This window comes from Bos grunniens, chromosome 6, assembly GCF_055505025.1.
Source record: "Bos grunniens cultivar Pamir isolate PY7600 chromosome 6, Bosgru_T2T1.0, whole genome shotgun sequence".
NCBI classification, from domain to species: Eukaryota; Metazoa; Chordata; class Mammalia; order Artiodactyla; family Bovidae; genus Bos; species Bos grunniens.
In genome coordinates this window covers 109,735,338-109,752,695 of record NC_141170.1, presented here as the reverse complement: position 1 = coordinate 109,752,695, position 17,358 = coordinate 109,735,338, and the positions used below count along the sequence as shown (strand labels likewise).

The 17,358-nt window shown below is 36.4% G+C and overlaps 1 long non-coding RNA gene across 5 annotated transcripts in view; it reads left to right on the top strand.

Moving 5' to 3' along the window:
- LOC147371193 (uncharacterized) overlaps window positions 1–17,358 on the top strand; it is a 200,666-nt gene that overhangs the window by 168,016 nt on the left and 15,292 nt on the right. For all 5 annotated transcript variants that reach the window (XR_015166288.1, XR_015166286.1, XR_015166290.1 and 2 more), the window contains one exon: window positions 7,095–7,169. This is a non-coding gene — a long non-coding RNA (uncharacterized LOC147371193). The remainder of the gene's footprint in view (window positions 1–7,094; window positions 7,170–17,358) is intronic.

Below are 17,358 nucleotides of genomic sequence, written 5' to 3'. Positions count from 1 at the left end.
TCTATGAGTATTTTAATATAGATTTATTTTTGATGTGTTTGTTGGAGGAGTCATACCCTACCATGTGGATCCCCCTTCTCTACCACATCTTTTTTATCGTAATTTTAAAAAATGCTTTTCCATTGAAAAGAACAGCACTAACACAGCTAACAATGATTTTATTACTACATGCATCTCCTCAGTTAACCTTCACAACAACCACATGATGTAGGTATTATTATTATGCTTACTTGTTGATAAGAAAATTGAATCTCATATAAATTGTCCATTGTTACTAGGAACAAGTGTAGCTAAATTTTGAATCCTTGAATTTACTTCTTATATTACCTTTATTCTTGTTACACCCTCTGACATGTCCTCTTCCAGTTACTTGCAAGAGTTTGTCCAGTAGATAGGTTTCATTAGAAGTTTTATGGAGAATATTTACCTTGCGTGTCATCATTATCATATTATTAATTTTACTAATACTAAATATAGTAAATAATGTTTATTTTCTATTTATTGTAGCTGTTTTTGCACTGGTGAAAAAAAGTAATGTTTATATAAATGAAATATTTGCTAATATTAACTTGCATTCATAAGCTGACTTTGTTATTATATGACTTTAAAAAAAATTCTTCAATGATTAAAATGTTTTATAAAGAACTGATTATTCATGAATGTTGTAACCCTGGAATCACAAGTGTCTGTTTGTATTTTATTTGTACATATATCAATTTTAACCAGATTATTAGCCTTATTATTTTAATAAAGATTGTGTTTTTATATGAATGTGGGACTCTTTAGTCCCAGATATAATTAAGGCATTTTGGTGTATTGTACAGGTTGTCTAAAATGACAAAATAATAGCTCTAAAGGCAACTCTTAAGAGACTCTCTCATCTATTTTAATATAGCTAAAAATACTTAAATAAAGTAATATCTCAGACTCTTTTCTTATAAATAATGTACATACTGTTTCTCATTTCCCAATTATATTCAAGAAAGATAATTTTTAATTTTCTTTAGTTTATAGGTGTCCTGCTCTAGGAGCTGGAAATTCTAATGTAAAACAAAGCAAAATACAAGAAAAAAAATGTAAACTATAAGATCTTTCATCCTTACATTCATTTATTCATTCACCATGGCAGTTGGCTGGAATATAATATATTTTAAAAATTAAAATTGTGATTCACTTTTTACTTGAATATTTTTGGCAATTAAAGTAAAAGAAACATGATTGGGAACATAATTTGTACCATGATTAACAGAGCAGTCTGCTTTATAGATCAAGATTTTGTACTTAGGAAAAAAAAAAAAAAAGATTTTGTACTTAGGTCTCATGTAAGAAGTGATATAATGATTAATAATATAAGCCACCAAACTTCCAATTGAGATATGCATATCCTTAGGGATAACACAAGGCATTCAAAAAGGTAACTGAGCAGGGAATTTTGAGGAAAGCAATTTTCAGGTATTGAAGTATACATTACACACTGTTATGACACATGTTTCTAAAATACTAATTAACTTAGTGATTGGATAATGAGGAAATTATGTACAACAAAATGGACATACATTGAAGTATGAACTGTTTTCTGAATATCATAGAATTATAATCTCCAGCATGATAGGAGAAAGCCAGGCTACTACCCAGGGAGGAGTTCTACAGGCTTAACTTTTATTTTAATGATGAAATGAACGTCTGCAGAATGTCCTTTCTTAAAAATGTACATCCTGAGCTTTGGGTTCCTGACATTTTACACCTGCCCCCAGTGCTCAGAGGTTCAGTTACATCTATATTATCTCAGAGATCTACTGGCCAGTGGTTTTACTTTAATTTTCATTTTGGTAGGTACAATTTTATTACCCGTGTAGTAGGTCTACAGCCATAACAAGTTGCCTGCCTTCACTAATGGAGTTATTTCTCAGGATCCCTAGGTTTTTGTTTTGTTTGTTGTTGCTAACTATACATGTTTATCTCCATTACAGAATCACACTAGTTTCAAGTAAACTGGCTCAAACACATTTTCCCAGGAAGTCCTAAGTATTTGACGATTTTGCAGAATGCTTGTTTGTATGGAAAGCATGTATTCTCTTATAGCAAAATTATCTGTGTACATTGTCCTCAAACCGATCTGCACCCAGAGATCTCTTCGAGAAAATTAGAGATACCAATTCTTGAACTGTAATTGAATTCTTGCAATTCATGAAAAGATTGGCACGATAAAGAACAGACATGATATGGACCTAACAGAAGCCGAAGATATTAAGAAGTGGCAAGAATACACAGAGGAACTGTACAAAAAGATCTTAATGCTATGATGTGTGGAATCCCATGCTTACAGATTTCATAAGCCCATGGATAGTGGTTGTGGGTGAGTCTTGTGAGATGAAAATACAAACCTCGATTCAGAAACTTGTTCTGTATCCTTATGAGAACAAAATGCTGGATCTTTCAAGATGGAAATGCTCAATGCGTTCAACTTGCTGCCAGGTGGAATGTTTTTTCTACCCATGTAGTAGTGTCATTATTATTTTCTTAGCATCAGCCTTTGTTGCAGACTGGTTGGATATTCAGAAGTATCAGTGGCTAGATTAGTAACTAAAATTTCAGTGAAATCAGTATCTTTGATAGAGAAGTAAATTCAAAGCACCTATTTTATACTATTATATTAAATTTTGTTTAATATGTAGAATAATAATACATTAGAGAGTGTGTGCTAAGTCGCTTCAGTTGTATCTGACTGTTTGTGACCCTATGGACTGTAGCCCACCAGGCTCCTCTGTCCATGGGATTTTCCCAGCAAGGATACTAGAGTAGGTTGCCATTTGCTACTCGAGGGGATCTTCCTGACCCAAGGATTGAAGCTGTATCACTTTTGTCTCCTGCATCAGCAGGCAAGTTCTTTACCACCAGCACCACCTGGGAAGCCCAAGCAGGAAAAACAATCTGGATTTCTCAGAGAAATCCAGATATTGAGAATAAGAACTCTGCAAATCCATATTGTTTTTCCTGATTTTCATTGAGATTTAGGGAGTTTGAAGATTAAATTTTTGGCTAAATTACATTTTTTAAATTAATTTATTTTTTATTGAAGGATAATTGCTTTACAGAATTTTGTTGTTTCTGTCAAACCTCAACATGAATCATCCATAGGTACACATATATCCCTCCCTTTTCAACTTCCCTCCCATCTCTCTCCCCATCCCACCTCTCTAGGTTAATATACAGAGTTCCTGTTTGAGTTTCAGAAATTCTTAACCTAATATTCTTTTGATATCACATCATTTCTTAGGCCTCTGTCTCTATCTTTTGCTGTATATAATTTGCAATCTTATTGAATATGAAATATTCATATCGATTTTAATTGTCTTGAAATTATATTCATATGCTTATCTTTACTGAGGCAGAAAAATGTGAATTTCATGTTTAAAAGAATAAAACACTTAGAATGAAAACAACTAGAAGTAAAAATCAGCAATAGAGGTGAAATATATTATTCAAAAATTTTTTCAAAATGGGGGATGGAGGTTTGAAGTAACAATTATATGTGAAACTTGCAAGTGGCAAATTATAAGGCTAACCATGTCAATTTACCTGTCAAGGTCAACTTATAAATAAATCATCATGCTTTATTAACTGTGTATATCTGGAAATATACTTGACACATATCCTTAAGGACGTTTGACTCCAACATAGATATGCATCTATGCATTCTACATATAATCTAATTTTTACTAGGTCTTACTTACCTAAAACTAGAAAAAATATAGCCTTTTAAGTCTAGTTGAATTTGGCCACTAAAGGACATATGCTAATTTTTCCCAAGTAATTACAAATTAGTGTCAGACTTGTCATGAGGAAGTCTGAGGAACTGGTGAAGAGGTGACAGGAAAATTGTGACAAGCTTGTCAACTAAACAATTGGGAAGGAATGTTAATAAACTCTACTAAACATCATTTTACAATGTATAAAACTATGACATGCCCATCTCATATCAACACTGACAGAATGTTGTTTTTTTGTTATACATGTGTTTACATAATACCTTTTGAAGGTTAATGAGGGTATTTTCATTAACTAACCTGAGCTCTTCAAATTAGACAAAACTGTTTTCACTTTTTATACTCTTAGAGATATATTAATATTTTAAAGGTGCTTAAATGAATTATAATCACATAATTTAAATATAATTACATATGCTATTTTGTATAATATACTGCTTGAATATCTTGAGTATCTTTTGTTATGTGACTAGTCTATATAGGTTCCTATGTAATAAAGGAATTTTCAAATTGGTCAAACTATTATAAAAAATTTGCTTTAACAGTTTTGAATAAACAGAACATACGTATGATGATTAAAGTGATCCTTTTTATAGAACAATTGTATCCTAGTTCATAAACAACATTCTAAGTAATTTATTCAGCCAGCCCAGAGTTCCAATATGAAAATGGATATAAAAAGCAAAAGTAATGAATGAATGATAAATATGTTGTTTACTGTAGTACAATATATAGGTGAATATCTAACATATGGCTAGATAATTGATGAATTCCCATAAACTTTTCCAAATGTTTGTTTTGATGGCTACAAGAGCACTGAATTATGACACCAGCCTATGAAAATGTGGGGATTCCCTGGTGGTTCAGATGGTAAAGAATCTGCCTGCAATGTGGAAGACCCAGGCCAATCCCTAGGTCTGGAAGATCCTCTGGAGAAGGGAATGGCTAACCACTCCACTATTCTTGCCTGGAGAGTCCCATGGACAGAGGAGCCTGGTGGGCTAAGTCCCCACGGTGTCACAAAGAGTCAGACACAACTGAGTGATTAACACTATGAAAATATGAAAATAGACACTAAGCCTTATAGTCTAGAGAAATTATAAATTTCCAAATCATTTCTAATATTGTTTTATCACTTATTGTTAAAGCTCCTTTAAATGGGTGTGTATGCACGTTATATAAAAATATTCTACATAATATAATTTTAGAGGCATGCTCCAAAATCACTGCAGATGGTGATTACAGCCATGAAATTAAAAGATGCTTACTCCTTGGAAGGAAAGTTATGACCAACCTAGATAGCATATTGAAGAGCAGAAACATTACTTTGCCAACAAAGGTCCGTATAGTAAAGGCTATGGTTTTTCCAGTAGTCATGTATGGATGTGAGAGTTGGACTGTGAAGAAAGCTAAGCGCCGAAGAATTGATGCTTTTGAACTGTGGTGTTGGAGAAGACTCTTGAGAGTGCCTTGGACTGCAAGAAGATCCAACCAGTCCATTCTTTTTTTTTTTTTCTTTTTTTTTTTAAATTTTATTTTATTTTTAAACTTTACATAATTGTATTAGTTTTGCCAAATATCAAAATGAATCCATCACAGGTATACATGTGCTCCCCATCCTGAACCCTCCTCCCTCCCCATACCATCCCTCTGGGTCATCCCAGTGCACTAGCCCCAAGCATCCAGTATCGTGCTGAAGGAGATCAGTCTTGGGTGTTCTTTGGAAGGAATGATGCTAAAGCTGAAACTCCAGTACTTTGGCCACTTCATGCGAAGAGTTGACTCATTGGAAAAGACTCAGATCCTGGGAGGGATTGGGGGCAGGAGAAGGGGACGAAAGAGGATGAGATGGCTGGATTGCATCACTGACTCGATGGACATGAGTTTGGGTAAACTCCAGGAGTTGGTGATGGACAGGGAGGCCTGGCCTGCTGCAATTCATGGGGTCGCAAAGAGTCAGACACGACTGAGCTGCTGAACTGAACTGAACATAAAACTTCATCCTTATTTTATGGTACAATATTTGAAAACACCTTCAGTAACAGTCCTTCTTTGAAGTCTGAATACCTTTTTGCAAACCAAGTTATGGTTTATTTCTCTAAGAGCACTAAGATGTTACATCCATTCTACCATATATAAACCTAAATAATAACTGTCATATGGATCTTTCTACATGTTGTGATAGCTGGATCAAAGAGTGTGATTAGGATATGATGGGACAAAATGGACAAAGAAATATTCAGGCTTATCTGTCCTTCTCATGGAAGGGAGATGAGGTGAAAATGTATCTTCATATCAGAAAGAAATCAATTAAATTTTTTAAAAGCTTGAGAGAACTGTCACAATAAGAAGTTAGTCAAGTCAAGGTATTTACTGGTTTGTGTATGTGTTTATGTAACCAGTACAGTAAAAAAAAAAAAAAAAAATTATCTTGAAGGTCTGTGATGGCACAATAATTACCCATTTGCCATTAATACTGATCTAATTTTAGAAAATTAAAAAAAAAATTCTCTAAAGTCATAAAGGAGATTTCTTCCACAATATATTAAAGCTTTTAAAAACTATTCTCATTACATCTCTTTCTGTGTATGGTGAAAACCAAAATAAGTACTTTTTTTAATTAAAGAAAATATATACTTAGGTTGATCTATGCTCCAGATATGAACATTTCATGCTTTACATGTTCTTCAAAAATAATATGAAAACTGGCTTAATCTGTCTTACTTTGGTATCTTCCTTTGTTGATATTAAAGCATCTCACTGAAGCTACCTTAGATGCAACGTAGTTTATTTTCCTTTACCCAAATTTCTTTCTTTCTCTTTTCTTTTTGTGAGAGAGAAGCACACAGTCCTAACCACTGTACTGCTGAGAACTTCCCTACCCAAATTCCCTTAGGAAATGCAAACTCCAGCTACTGGAGCAAGGACCATCTTGTTTAAAGAATAGTTTCTAGATATTATTTTCTGGTTTCATTAATTCCTTTCTCTTCTTCCCTTGGTTTTTGTTTTGGGGTCAGTCTTATATTAAACGATATATTCTAATATTTCTAAAGTTAGTGTCAGAAGAGTTTTTACTCAAGCACAAGTTACAAAAGGTCAGCAAACCTTTGTGTTTTCTAGTTTCCTTTACATGCTGACATATATTGATAACAGAAATTTTCGTCTTTTCAGCTTGTGAAATATAGTTACGGAAAACATTGAATTTATCTGTAGTGAACTCTAGATCTCACAACTTTATTAGACAGGATTTACTAACAGTCTTGATCAGAATATTCAGCAGGGTGCTTGTTGAAAATACTAATTCCAAGGTTCCATCTTCCTTTCTAGGTCAGGATCTCCAGGACATTTGTAACAGGTGTGCCAGAAAACTCCTACAGTCAGGACACTTTGAGAAACACTTGGGTAAGTGTTTCTTGGTCAAAATTTATTTTTTGGTGTTAATATAAACATTTATGTTTTCTTAGAGAAGTATTACTTATTTTAGATTTTCAGATATTTGACATATCATTTAATATTTCTCATGGTTTGTTTACACCTATCTGTTTTGCTATTGTCTCTTTCTTCATTTGATACATTTATTAACTGTAGTATGCTTAAACTACTTGAGATTCTAATTCTTTGTAATGTTCTTTTTATAATTCAGTTATGTTTTCTAGTGTATATTAGATCCATCTTATGGTTTTACAAAGGTTTATTGTTCTCTAACTTACATGCATTATATGCATGTTTCACTTTTTATTTAAAAAACTGGAAATATTTAATATCATTTATAAAGCTCATAAATATCAGTAAGTTGATTTCTCACTATTTTAAAGTATTAAAGCATTGCTTTTTGGATTATGGACTTCATTATTGATGAACTTCATTATTGATCTCACTGTTTTCAAGTAGTTAACATTTTTAGTTTATATATTATTCATTTTTAACAGTGGTTTAAAATATCTTCTTAAAATTTTTTACTTGGGGATTCATTTATGCATCACTTGGAGCCCTGTGTTTATCATGTACATACATGATGTACATATAAGCATATATATATGCATATATATGCATATACATCACACTATAGCATAGGTCACATATGTATATGTGAATAAAATAATAGTGATAGTGGGTCTAGAAATTAAATTGTATATGTAATGGAGTAGTATTGATGCCAAATGTTGCTATTTAAGATTTTATTTGGATTCTGATTATATTCCATATTTATTCATTGCCTATATAATCTGCAACTAATATATGCTCTCATTTTGTTACTGCCATAAGTTAATACATTAGCAACAATTTTGAGTTTATGTATTTAATCTTTTATATTTGGTATATGGTATTACGTAGAATGGTCTATGCTGAAGCAGTAAAATGAGATCCTCTCGTTATACTGTACTTATTTTTTTAATTCAGAATTAAACTTTTTCACTTATGGTTGTTTTTCAGCAATTAATTATCTACTCTGATTTTCTTGAAATTATTAAGTGCTTTAAAAAGAGTTGATTTATCTGTGGAAATATTTCTCACCACCATTCTGAATTTAGATGACAAAAAATCTCCCTGGGAGTGTGTGTTAATAATATGCCTTTACATATCTTCAACTGATTAAGTATAGTCACTATAATGCTGATTATTTTATATGCTTTTTTCTTTACCAGTCATACCAAAAGCAAAAAAAAAAAAAAAAAACAAACAAAAAAACAACAAAGTGTACACATGACCTGCAAAGAAATGAGTATACATGTGACTTGCAGTGTACATGCAGCTTCACTGAGCACCATATCCACTGCCACTGGACCATGTGTATATCTTCCTTTTTCACCATATTCACTGTCATTCTACAGTAGCAAATAGTTTCAGTAAAACTTCTGTAGCCAGCCCAAACAAATATTTGGCTTTTATCATACCAAACTAGGAATCTTTGGTTTTATCCTTGAGTATGCAATCTATTCTGTAAAACTAAGGCCTCTACTAGCTTGCCTAAGATCAATAGCAATCATTTACTCCCTCTCCTTAATTCAGCCGTATTGCAATGCAGTTAGCAGCCTTTGTTTATATATGTTGTAGTTTACCTATTACACGTTATTAGATTTATCAGGTATGGAATTTTATTGTCTTTTTCTTGTCTGAAATTGTTTTCAGAATGTTCAAAAGATTTAGAATTATATATTGTTTTACTTTGAAGGTGGTGTTTTGCCAAAAGCTTTAACTTTTGTCTCAGGTTCAAAGGATTTGTTAACAAAATAAACCAATCGTACACAAATAATACCAATATTTGTTAGAGAATTATATAGCTTACTTTCAATATGCTGCTAAGTCACTTCAGTCATGTCCGACTCTGTGTGACCCCATAGACAGCAGCCCACCAGGCTTCCCCGTCCCTGGGATTCTCCAGGCAAGAATACTGGAGTGGGTTGCCATTTCCTTCTCCAATGCATGAAAGTGAAAAGTGAAAGTGAAGTCGCTCAGTCGCGTCGGACTCTGTGCGACCCCGTGGACTTCCGCCTACTAGGCTCCTCCATCCATGGGATTTTCCAGGCAAGAGTACTGGAGTGGGGTGCCATTGCCTTCTCTGTACTTTCAATATACTAGCATTAAAAGAGAAATAGAAACAGCAGAGGATACATTACCAAAATAAGTTTTGACCAATGTTCGACTCAAGTAGCACAGGGAAGCACGGTGATGCAGCACATCTGGAATCCCAGTTGGGAAAAGGTCCCAGGCTCTGTGGGTGAGACTTTTAAATTTGCAGTTGGGGATCCTGCTTATAATCACTGGACACAGACTGATATCATCGCCAATCTATGAGCAGATCACAGCTCTGGTTTCATGCTAATGCTGTGTGTTTTGTCCTGTAAAACTTGGAATGTTGTTAAGACTGGGGCTTCAGTGGCCACACCCCTCTTCAGGGGCTCTCAACAATCTCAAGATTTGTCCCCTACCTTATCTATGGTGCTACAAGTCTTGCACTCACAACAGGTAGTCATTCATAATCACTCACAGTTAGGGCAGTGTCCTGGTAGGTTAGAAGCAAGGTCAGAGGCCTGCTCTGCTTTGTCTCTGAAGCCTAAACAAGACTATTTAATTTCCCTAAGGGTGTCTAGCACCCTTATTTACAGAATAGGAATTCTGACATGCCTATGTAATGAGGAGGAGGAGGAGGAGAAAAAGCTACTTGGTTTAAGATCTTGGACAAGAATTCAGGTTTATTAGCTCTGACATTCAAATCCAGTGACCAATTACTAACTCTCTCGGGATAATTCAATCAAAAGTTTTATCTTTCAAAAAATATTCTGATACCTCTGATCAATGATTTTCATTTTTGAAATTCTAAGATATTTTGGTCTCCAAGGTGTTCATTTCCCACTTTAAGGCTCCCCAAATTCCATTCTGTTATGTACACTTTAGCCCATAGGCCAAGCCCCCATTTCCAGAGAGAAAGAGACCTGATTGTTAAGGGTAAGCCCATCCCTTTGCGAGTCAAGGAACCTAGAATGAAGATAACTGGAAAACAGGGTTACACTGAACAGGTAACTATTTCTAGATAATTATGTGTTTAGTTCAGGTCGCTGAGATATGAGAAGTTTTCTAGGGAGATCTTGGATTCTTTATTAAGAAATTGTTGCTGCAAGAGAAAGCTTTTTCTCTTGATAATGTCATGTTTATCTGAAAAGCTGCAATCATTTTACTGCTAGACTAAGACTGAGGATGCAAGGGAAGGTTGGGTGAAAGAGCTGAGGGAGTTGAGGAAAAAGGAATTGAAGCCTTGACTGACTGAACATCAGCAGCCATCTGTTTAACATGTAGACTTTTTCAGTTAATCTTCTTTACTGTATTAACCAGAGCAGTTTTCTGCTACATGAAACCCAAACCATACTAGATTAAATGTAAATGCATGTTCTTTAAAACAAAAAATTGAAAATATTTTAAAGTCTACATTTTCTTAAAAATCTATTCTCCATATATACTGTCAGAGGCCTAGTCTTGAGAGGAAAAAATATTTCATAATATGTGTTTTGACTCTTTGTTGAACTTTAAGAAGCATTAAAGTAAAGCATGTTATTTAAAAAATCTTTTAAATCTTTCCTGGGGAAAAGAAAATGTCTAAATTATTAACTTTAAATTTTTCTAGTTCTAGTGTAAATATAGCCAATGTAACAGGAAGTAGCTGAACATTTTTTAAAATCAGTCTAATTCCATATAATGTCTCTTGCCAGAAAACTTTTTATACTTTTAGGTATTATCTATTTTAGACACTATTTTATGAAAGCAAAATATTGTTTTTTTCAGGTTATAAATGTTAGCTTAGAGCAATTCTAACACTGTGGTGACTCTAAGCCTCAAGGCATAGTAGTTCCTCTTACTTCATTTTAATGTTAATGCCCATTTCCTGGGCAACCTGTGCCCATAAGCAAAGGTGAAAGGAACAGCAGTATGAAATTGACTTTACAGCTAAGTGACAAAGGAGCTGCAACTCAAGGAAGAAAGAGAGTTTTAAATCAAAAATTGAGTGGTAAAAATTATTAGTTGCAATAAAAATTATATTTAGATAATGTCCATGGACAAATGTGTAAGGATATTATCTTATATTTAAGATATCTAATATTTTAAAATATAATATCTTAAATTTAATATCATATTTAAGGGCTTCCCTGGTGGTTCAGATGAAAAAGAATCCACCTGCAATGTGGGAGACCTGAGTTCAGTCCCTGGGTTGGGAAGATCCCCTGGAGGAGGGCATGGTAACCCAATCAAGTATTCTTGCCTGAAGAATCCCCATGGCTAGAGTCCATGGGTTGCAAAGAATCCTACACGACTGAGCGATCAAGCACAATGTACGTAGACAAATGTATAAGGATGAGATATATATATATATATATATATATATAATCTAAAAGTGAAAGTAGCTGGAATTCTCTAGGCCAGAATATTGGAGTGGGTAGCCTTTCCTTTCTCCAGGGGGTCTTCCCAGCCCAGGGATCAAAGCCAGGTCTCCTGCATCGTAGGCAGATTCTTTACCAGCTGAGCCACAAGGGAAGCCTTATATATATGTATACATTCCAAATCTCTAAAACCTCCTTAGCTTTTCATTCAGTTCAATTCAGTTCAGTTGCTCGGTTGTGTCCGACTCTGCAACCCCATGGACCGCAGCACGCCAGGCCTCCCTATCCCTCACCAATTCCTAGAGTTTACCCAAACTCATGTCCAAAGGAATTGTTGTCCTCTGGTTTTGGAGTCTCAGTCCCTGTCTCCCCCTCTTGTAGCCCACAGGGTTTTATTCTAGAATTGTGGACCCAGGCAGATAGACCCTTCACTTTTACAGCAATTGAGGTTACTAGGACAACCTGATATGGCCCTGCAGATTTCTCAGATGGCTGGCTTGGACTCCCTTTATCTTGCCAGGTCTTTGCTAATACTTGTTCCCCCAGCTCTACTTGGGGATTTTTCAAGTCTTCCTGTGGTCTAGGGAGGATCTGTTCTCCGTATCATTGGAATTCTTGTTGAAACCTTCCCAGGTCAATTATATGTTTTAGGAGTATATTGGTGTCCTCGTCAAGTCAGGAACAAGACAAGGGTGCCCACTTTCACCATTACTGTTCAACATAGTTTTGGAAGTTTTGGCCACAGCACTCAGAGCAGAAAAAGAAATAAAATGAATCCAAATTGGAAAAGAAGAAGTAAAACTCTCACTATTTGCAGATGACATTATCCTCTACATAGAAAACCCTAAAGACTCCACCAGAAAATTACTAGAAATAATCAATGACTATAGTAAAGTTGCAGGATATAAAATCAACACATAGAAATCCCTTGCATCCCTATACACTAATAATGAGAAAACAGAAAGAGAAATTAAGGAAACAATTCCATTCACCATTGCAATGGAAAGATAAAATACTTAGGAATATATCTACCTAAAGAAACTAAAGACCTATATATAGAAAACTATAAAACACTGGTGAAACAAATCAAAGAGGATACTAATAGATGGAGAAATATACCATGTTCATGGATTGGAAGAATCAGTATAGTGAAAATGAGTATACTACTCAAAGCAATTTATAGATTCAATGCAATCCCTCTCAAGCTACCAACAGTATTCTTCACAGAGCTAGAACAAATAATTTCACAATTTGTATGGAAATACAAAAAACCTCAAATAGCCAAAGCAATCTTGAGAAAGAAGAATGGAACTGGAGGAATCAACCTACCTGACTTCAGGCTCTACTACAAAGCCACAGTTATCAAGACAGTATGGTACTGGCACAAAGACAGAAATATAGATCAATGGAACAAAATAGAAAGCCCAGAGATAAATCCACACACATATGGACACCTTATCTTTGACAAAGGAGGCAAGAATATACAATGGATTAAAGACAATCTCTTTAACAAGTGGTGCTGGGAAATCTGGTCAACCACTTGTAAAAGAATGAAACTAGAACACTTTCTAATACCATACACAAAAATAAACTCAAAATGGATTAAAGATCTCAACGTAAGACCAGAAACTATAAAACTCCTAGAGGAGAACATAGGCAAAACACTCTCTGACATATATCACAGCAGGATCCTCTATGACCCACCTCCCAGAATATTGGAAATAAAAGCAAAAATAAACAAATGGGACCTAATTAACCTTAAAAGCTTCTGCACATCAAAGGAAACTATTAGCAAGGTGAAAAGACAGCCTTCAGAATGGGAGAAAATAATAGCAAATGAAGCAACTGACAAACAACTAATCTCAAAAATATACAAGCAACTCCTACAGCTCAACTCCAGAAAAATAAATGACCCAATCAAAAAATGGGCCAAAGAACTAAATAGACATTTCTCCAAAGAAGACATACAGATGGCTAACAAACACAGGAAGAGATGCTCAACATCACTCATTATCAGAGAAATGCAAATCAAAAACACTATGAGGTACCATTTCATGCCAGTCAGAATGGCTGCGATCCAAAAGTCTACAAATAATAAATGCTGGAGAGGGTGTGGAGAAAAGGGAACCCTCTTACACTGTTGGTGGGAATGCAAACTAGTACAGCCACTATGGAGAACAGTGTGGAGATTCCTTAAAAAACTGGAAACAGAACTGCTTTATGATCCAGCAATCCCACTGCTGGGCATACACACTGAGGAAACCAGAAGGGAAAGAGACATGTGTACCCCAATGTTCATCGCAGCACTGTTTATAATAGCCAGGACATGGAAGCAACCTAGATGCCCATCAGCAGATGAATGGATAAGAAAGCAGTGGTACATATACACAATGGAGTATTACACAGCCATTAAAAAGAAAACATTTGAATCAGTTCTAATGAGGTGGATGAAACTGGAGCCTATTATACAGAGTGAAGTAAGCCAGAAGGAAAAACACCAATACAGTATAATAATGCATATAAATGGAATTTAGAAAGATGGTAACAATAACCCTGTGTACGAGACAGCAAAAGAGACACTGATGTATAGAACAGTCTTATGGACTCTGTGGGAGAGGGAGAGGGTGGGAAGATTTGGGAGAAGGGCATTAAAACATGTAAAATATCATGTATGAAACGAGATGCCAGTCCAGGTTCGATGCACGATACTGGATGCTTGGGGCTAGTGCACTGGGACGACCCAGAGGGATGGTATGGGGAGGGAGGAGGGAGGAGGGTTCAGGATGGGGAACACATGTATACCTGTGGTGGATTCATTTTGATATTTGGCAAAACTAATACAATTATGTAAAGTTTAAAAATTAAATAAAAAAAAAAAGCAAATCAGAAGTTAAGAATGGACGTCCCTACATCATTTCATAAGGGCTTAATAATAGTGGCTGTGTGGGGGCTTCCTGTACCCTCATGAGGGCTATGGGTAGCATATGGATCCACTTATTATGTGTTTCTTGACACAGTTTGGCCAGAGCCCTTTTAAGAGTCTGATTGACTCTCTCTACCTTTCCTGAGGCTTGAGGCCACCAGGATGAGTGGAGGCGGTATTTGATTCCTAAGCATGTGGCCAGGTTCTGGGATATTGTGGCTGTAAATGAGGGCCCATTGTTGCTCTCAAGTGATCAAGACAGCCCAAACCTAGGCATCATCTTCTTCAGCAGAGCTTTACAGACTTCTGTCCTAGTAGGGAATGCTTCAATCCATCCTGTGAGCATGTCAATAAAGACTAGCAAATAAGAAATCTCTGGGTCTTTGGCATGGCTATAAAATCCACCTGCATCCTGGGTATGATCCTCTCCTGGGTATGATCCCTGATGTCGGACAGGCTTAATTAGAGGAGGTGGCAAGGTTCTGGCTTTTGGATTATTTCTTAAACAAGTATCACAATTCTGTGTGATCTAACAACCTTAGCCAACAGGGGTTAGTAGAGAATAGGCTTGAGCAAAGTTTCCAGATTATCTTTTCCAAAATGGGTACTTTTATGTAAGAAGTTAGTAATTTTCCAAACCTGAGAGTCAGGGAGTATTATTTGGGCCTGATCAGTCTGAAACCACACATGTAACCCAATTTCCCAGCCCCGCTCAGCATATTGGGAATGTTCCTCTGGGGTATAATCTGGAGTTAGGGTTTCCTTGAGGAAAAGGGGGCATATAGGAGTGACAGGGGTAGCTAGCAGCTCATTTTGCCTCCTGGTCAGCTTTTCTGTTTCCCTGGGCCTCCTCTTCTTGCCCCTTTTGGTGACCCTTACAGTGTATGACAGCTAATTTAGCAGGAAGTCTGACTGCCTCCAGGAGCCTGAGAATGAGCTCTTTGTGTTTAATAGGAGAGCTTCGAGCACTGAGCATTCCTCTTTCCTTCCAAATTGATGCATGGGCGTACAGGATGAAGAAAGCATACTTAGAGTCCATATACACATTAACCCTCTTTCCTTCCCCTAATTCCAAAGCTCTTGTCAGGGCAAAAACTTCAGCTTTCTGGGCTAAGGTGTCTGGGGGAAGTCCCACTTTCCCTAATTTATTCTAGATTCACTGCAGCATATCCTGCTTTCCTCTCTCCTTTTTCTACTAAACTACTGCCATCTATGTACTATTCTTCCTCTGGGTCAGATAAAGGTGTCTCTGATAGGTCCGGGCGAGAAGAGTATAACTCGTCTATGATTTGCATGCATTGGTGATCTAAAGGGGAAGTAGGGGGATCTGGGCGTAAGATGGCTGGATTTAAAGTCGGACAGACCCTCAACTTTATTTCTGGAGTGCTGGCGTCCAGCCCCAGCAGGATCCAGGGGTACCCTCAGGATGATGGCATAGGTGAAAGGATAGCAAAGCAAAGAGAACAGAGGCTTGATCTTCCTTGATTAACACAGAAAGCCAATAAAGCTCCTATGTTCCAAGGAGTCATCCTGAAAGAAGAACAGAAAGAGAAAAGGAGAGAAAAGGAAAAAATAATGACACAGGGAGACCAAGCTTCAGTGAGCGAGTCCCATAACTTTATTTTCAAAATGAACTTTTATCCCTTGACTTGTACATAGAGGGAAATGAAAGATGCAAAGTCCTACAGAGTCAGCCCAAACATTACATCTGTTTTGTCTTTATCAAAACCAGGACATTTCCTGCATACCTTTCCCATAAACAATGTTGTATACATTATCTTCTGGCCTTGGAGGCCTGTGGACATTTTATGACCCTGTTTTGATAAAGGCTACTCAATCAGAAAACTTATTTTCCCTTGAAGTGTTTTTTTCTTTATATTTCTAATCTATGTCAGCCTCAGAAAGTGCTAAACAGAGTTACATTCTCACGGAGCAAAGGTGCAGTGAGTTACAACAAAGAAAGAACCAATTAGCTCACAGGTCTGATGTGTTTAATTCCAAGGCTACTACTTGTTTTTCTTACATTCCAACTATGTTAACTAATGTACTCCCAGGTGCACAATGGATAAGGGATATGGGAACTTGGCAGCAAGCACTGGCTTAACAATGAAATCCTACACCAGCACTACTCTAATAGTTTTTAACTCTTTGAAAGGCTCTATATTTTTAGAATGTTTTAGGTTTCCCGTGTCTCTCACAGTTGGGAGGCTGTGAACAATTATGTGTGTTAATTGCAAGAGTATGGATAAACCTGTCAAGCAAGCTAGAAAGCCATCAGAGGGGTTTGAATTGAAACACTCCTATCATGCCCAGGAGACTTATTAACTAAAGCCCTAAGTTGACTCTTTCCAGAGAAAGGTGGTCAGGGATAGCCCCCTGTTAATGTCAGAAGAGTTGGTGAAAGGCACAAAATAGTAAGAGAGATTCTGGTTTTGGGGTAGATGCTCGAGCAGATTCAGGAGGTCCCTTGAGTTCTGATCTGCCTTGCTCGTCAGATCTCTTCCACATGACCCTGTCATGGGTGGGATCTCCCGTGGTGGCTTCCGGCACTGGAGTGTCAAGGAAGAGGGCTTGGTGTTGGGTGATCCTTCCCCCTTTCATCCATCTATCCCCTTTAGTTTCCAAGAGTGCTTGCACTTGGTGAGGCATATACACTGTGGTGGCTGACCTAGGGTCAGCTTAGATACCTCCTTAACCATAAGAGCAGTGGCTTCTACTGCCCGGAGGCAAATGGGCCACCCTCTGGCTACCTCATCTAGTTGTTTTGAGAGATAAACCACAGGTTGTAATACAGGCC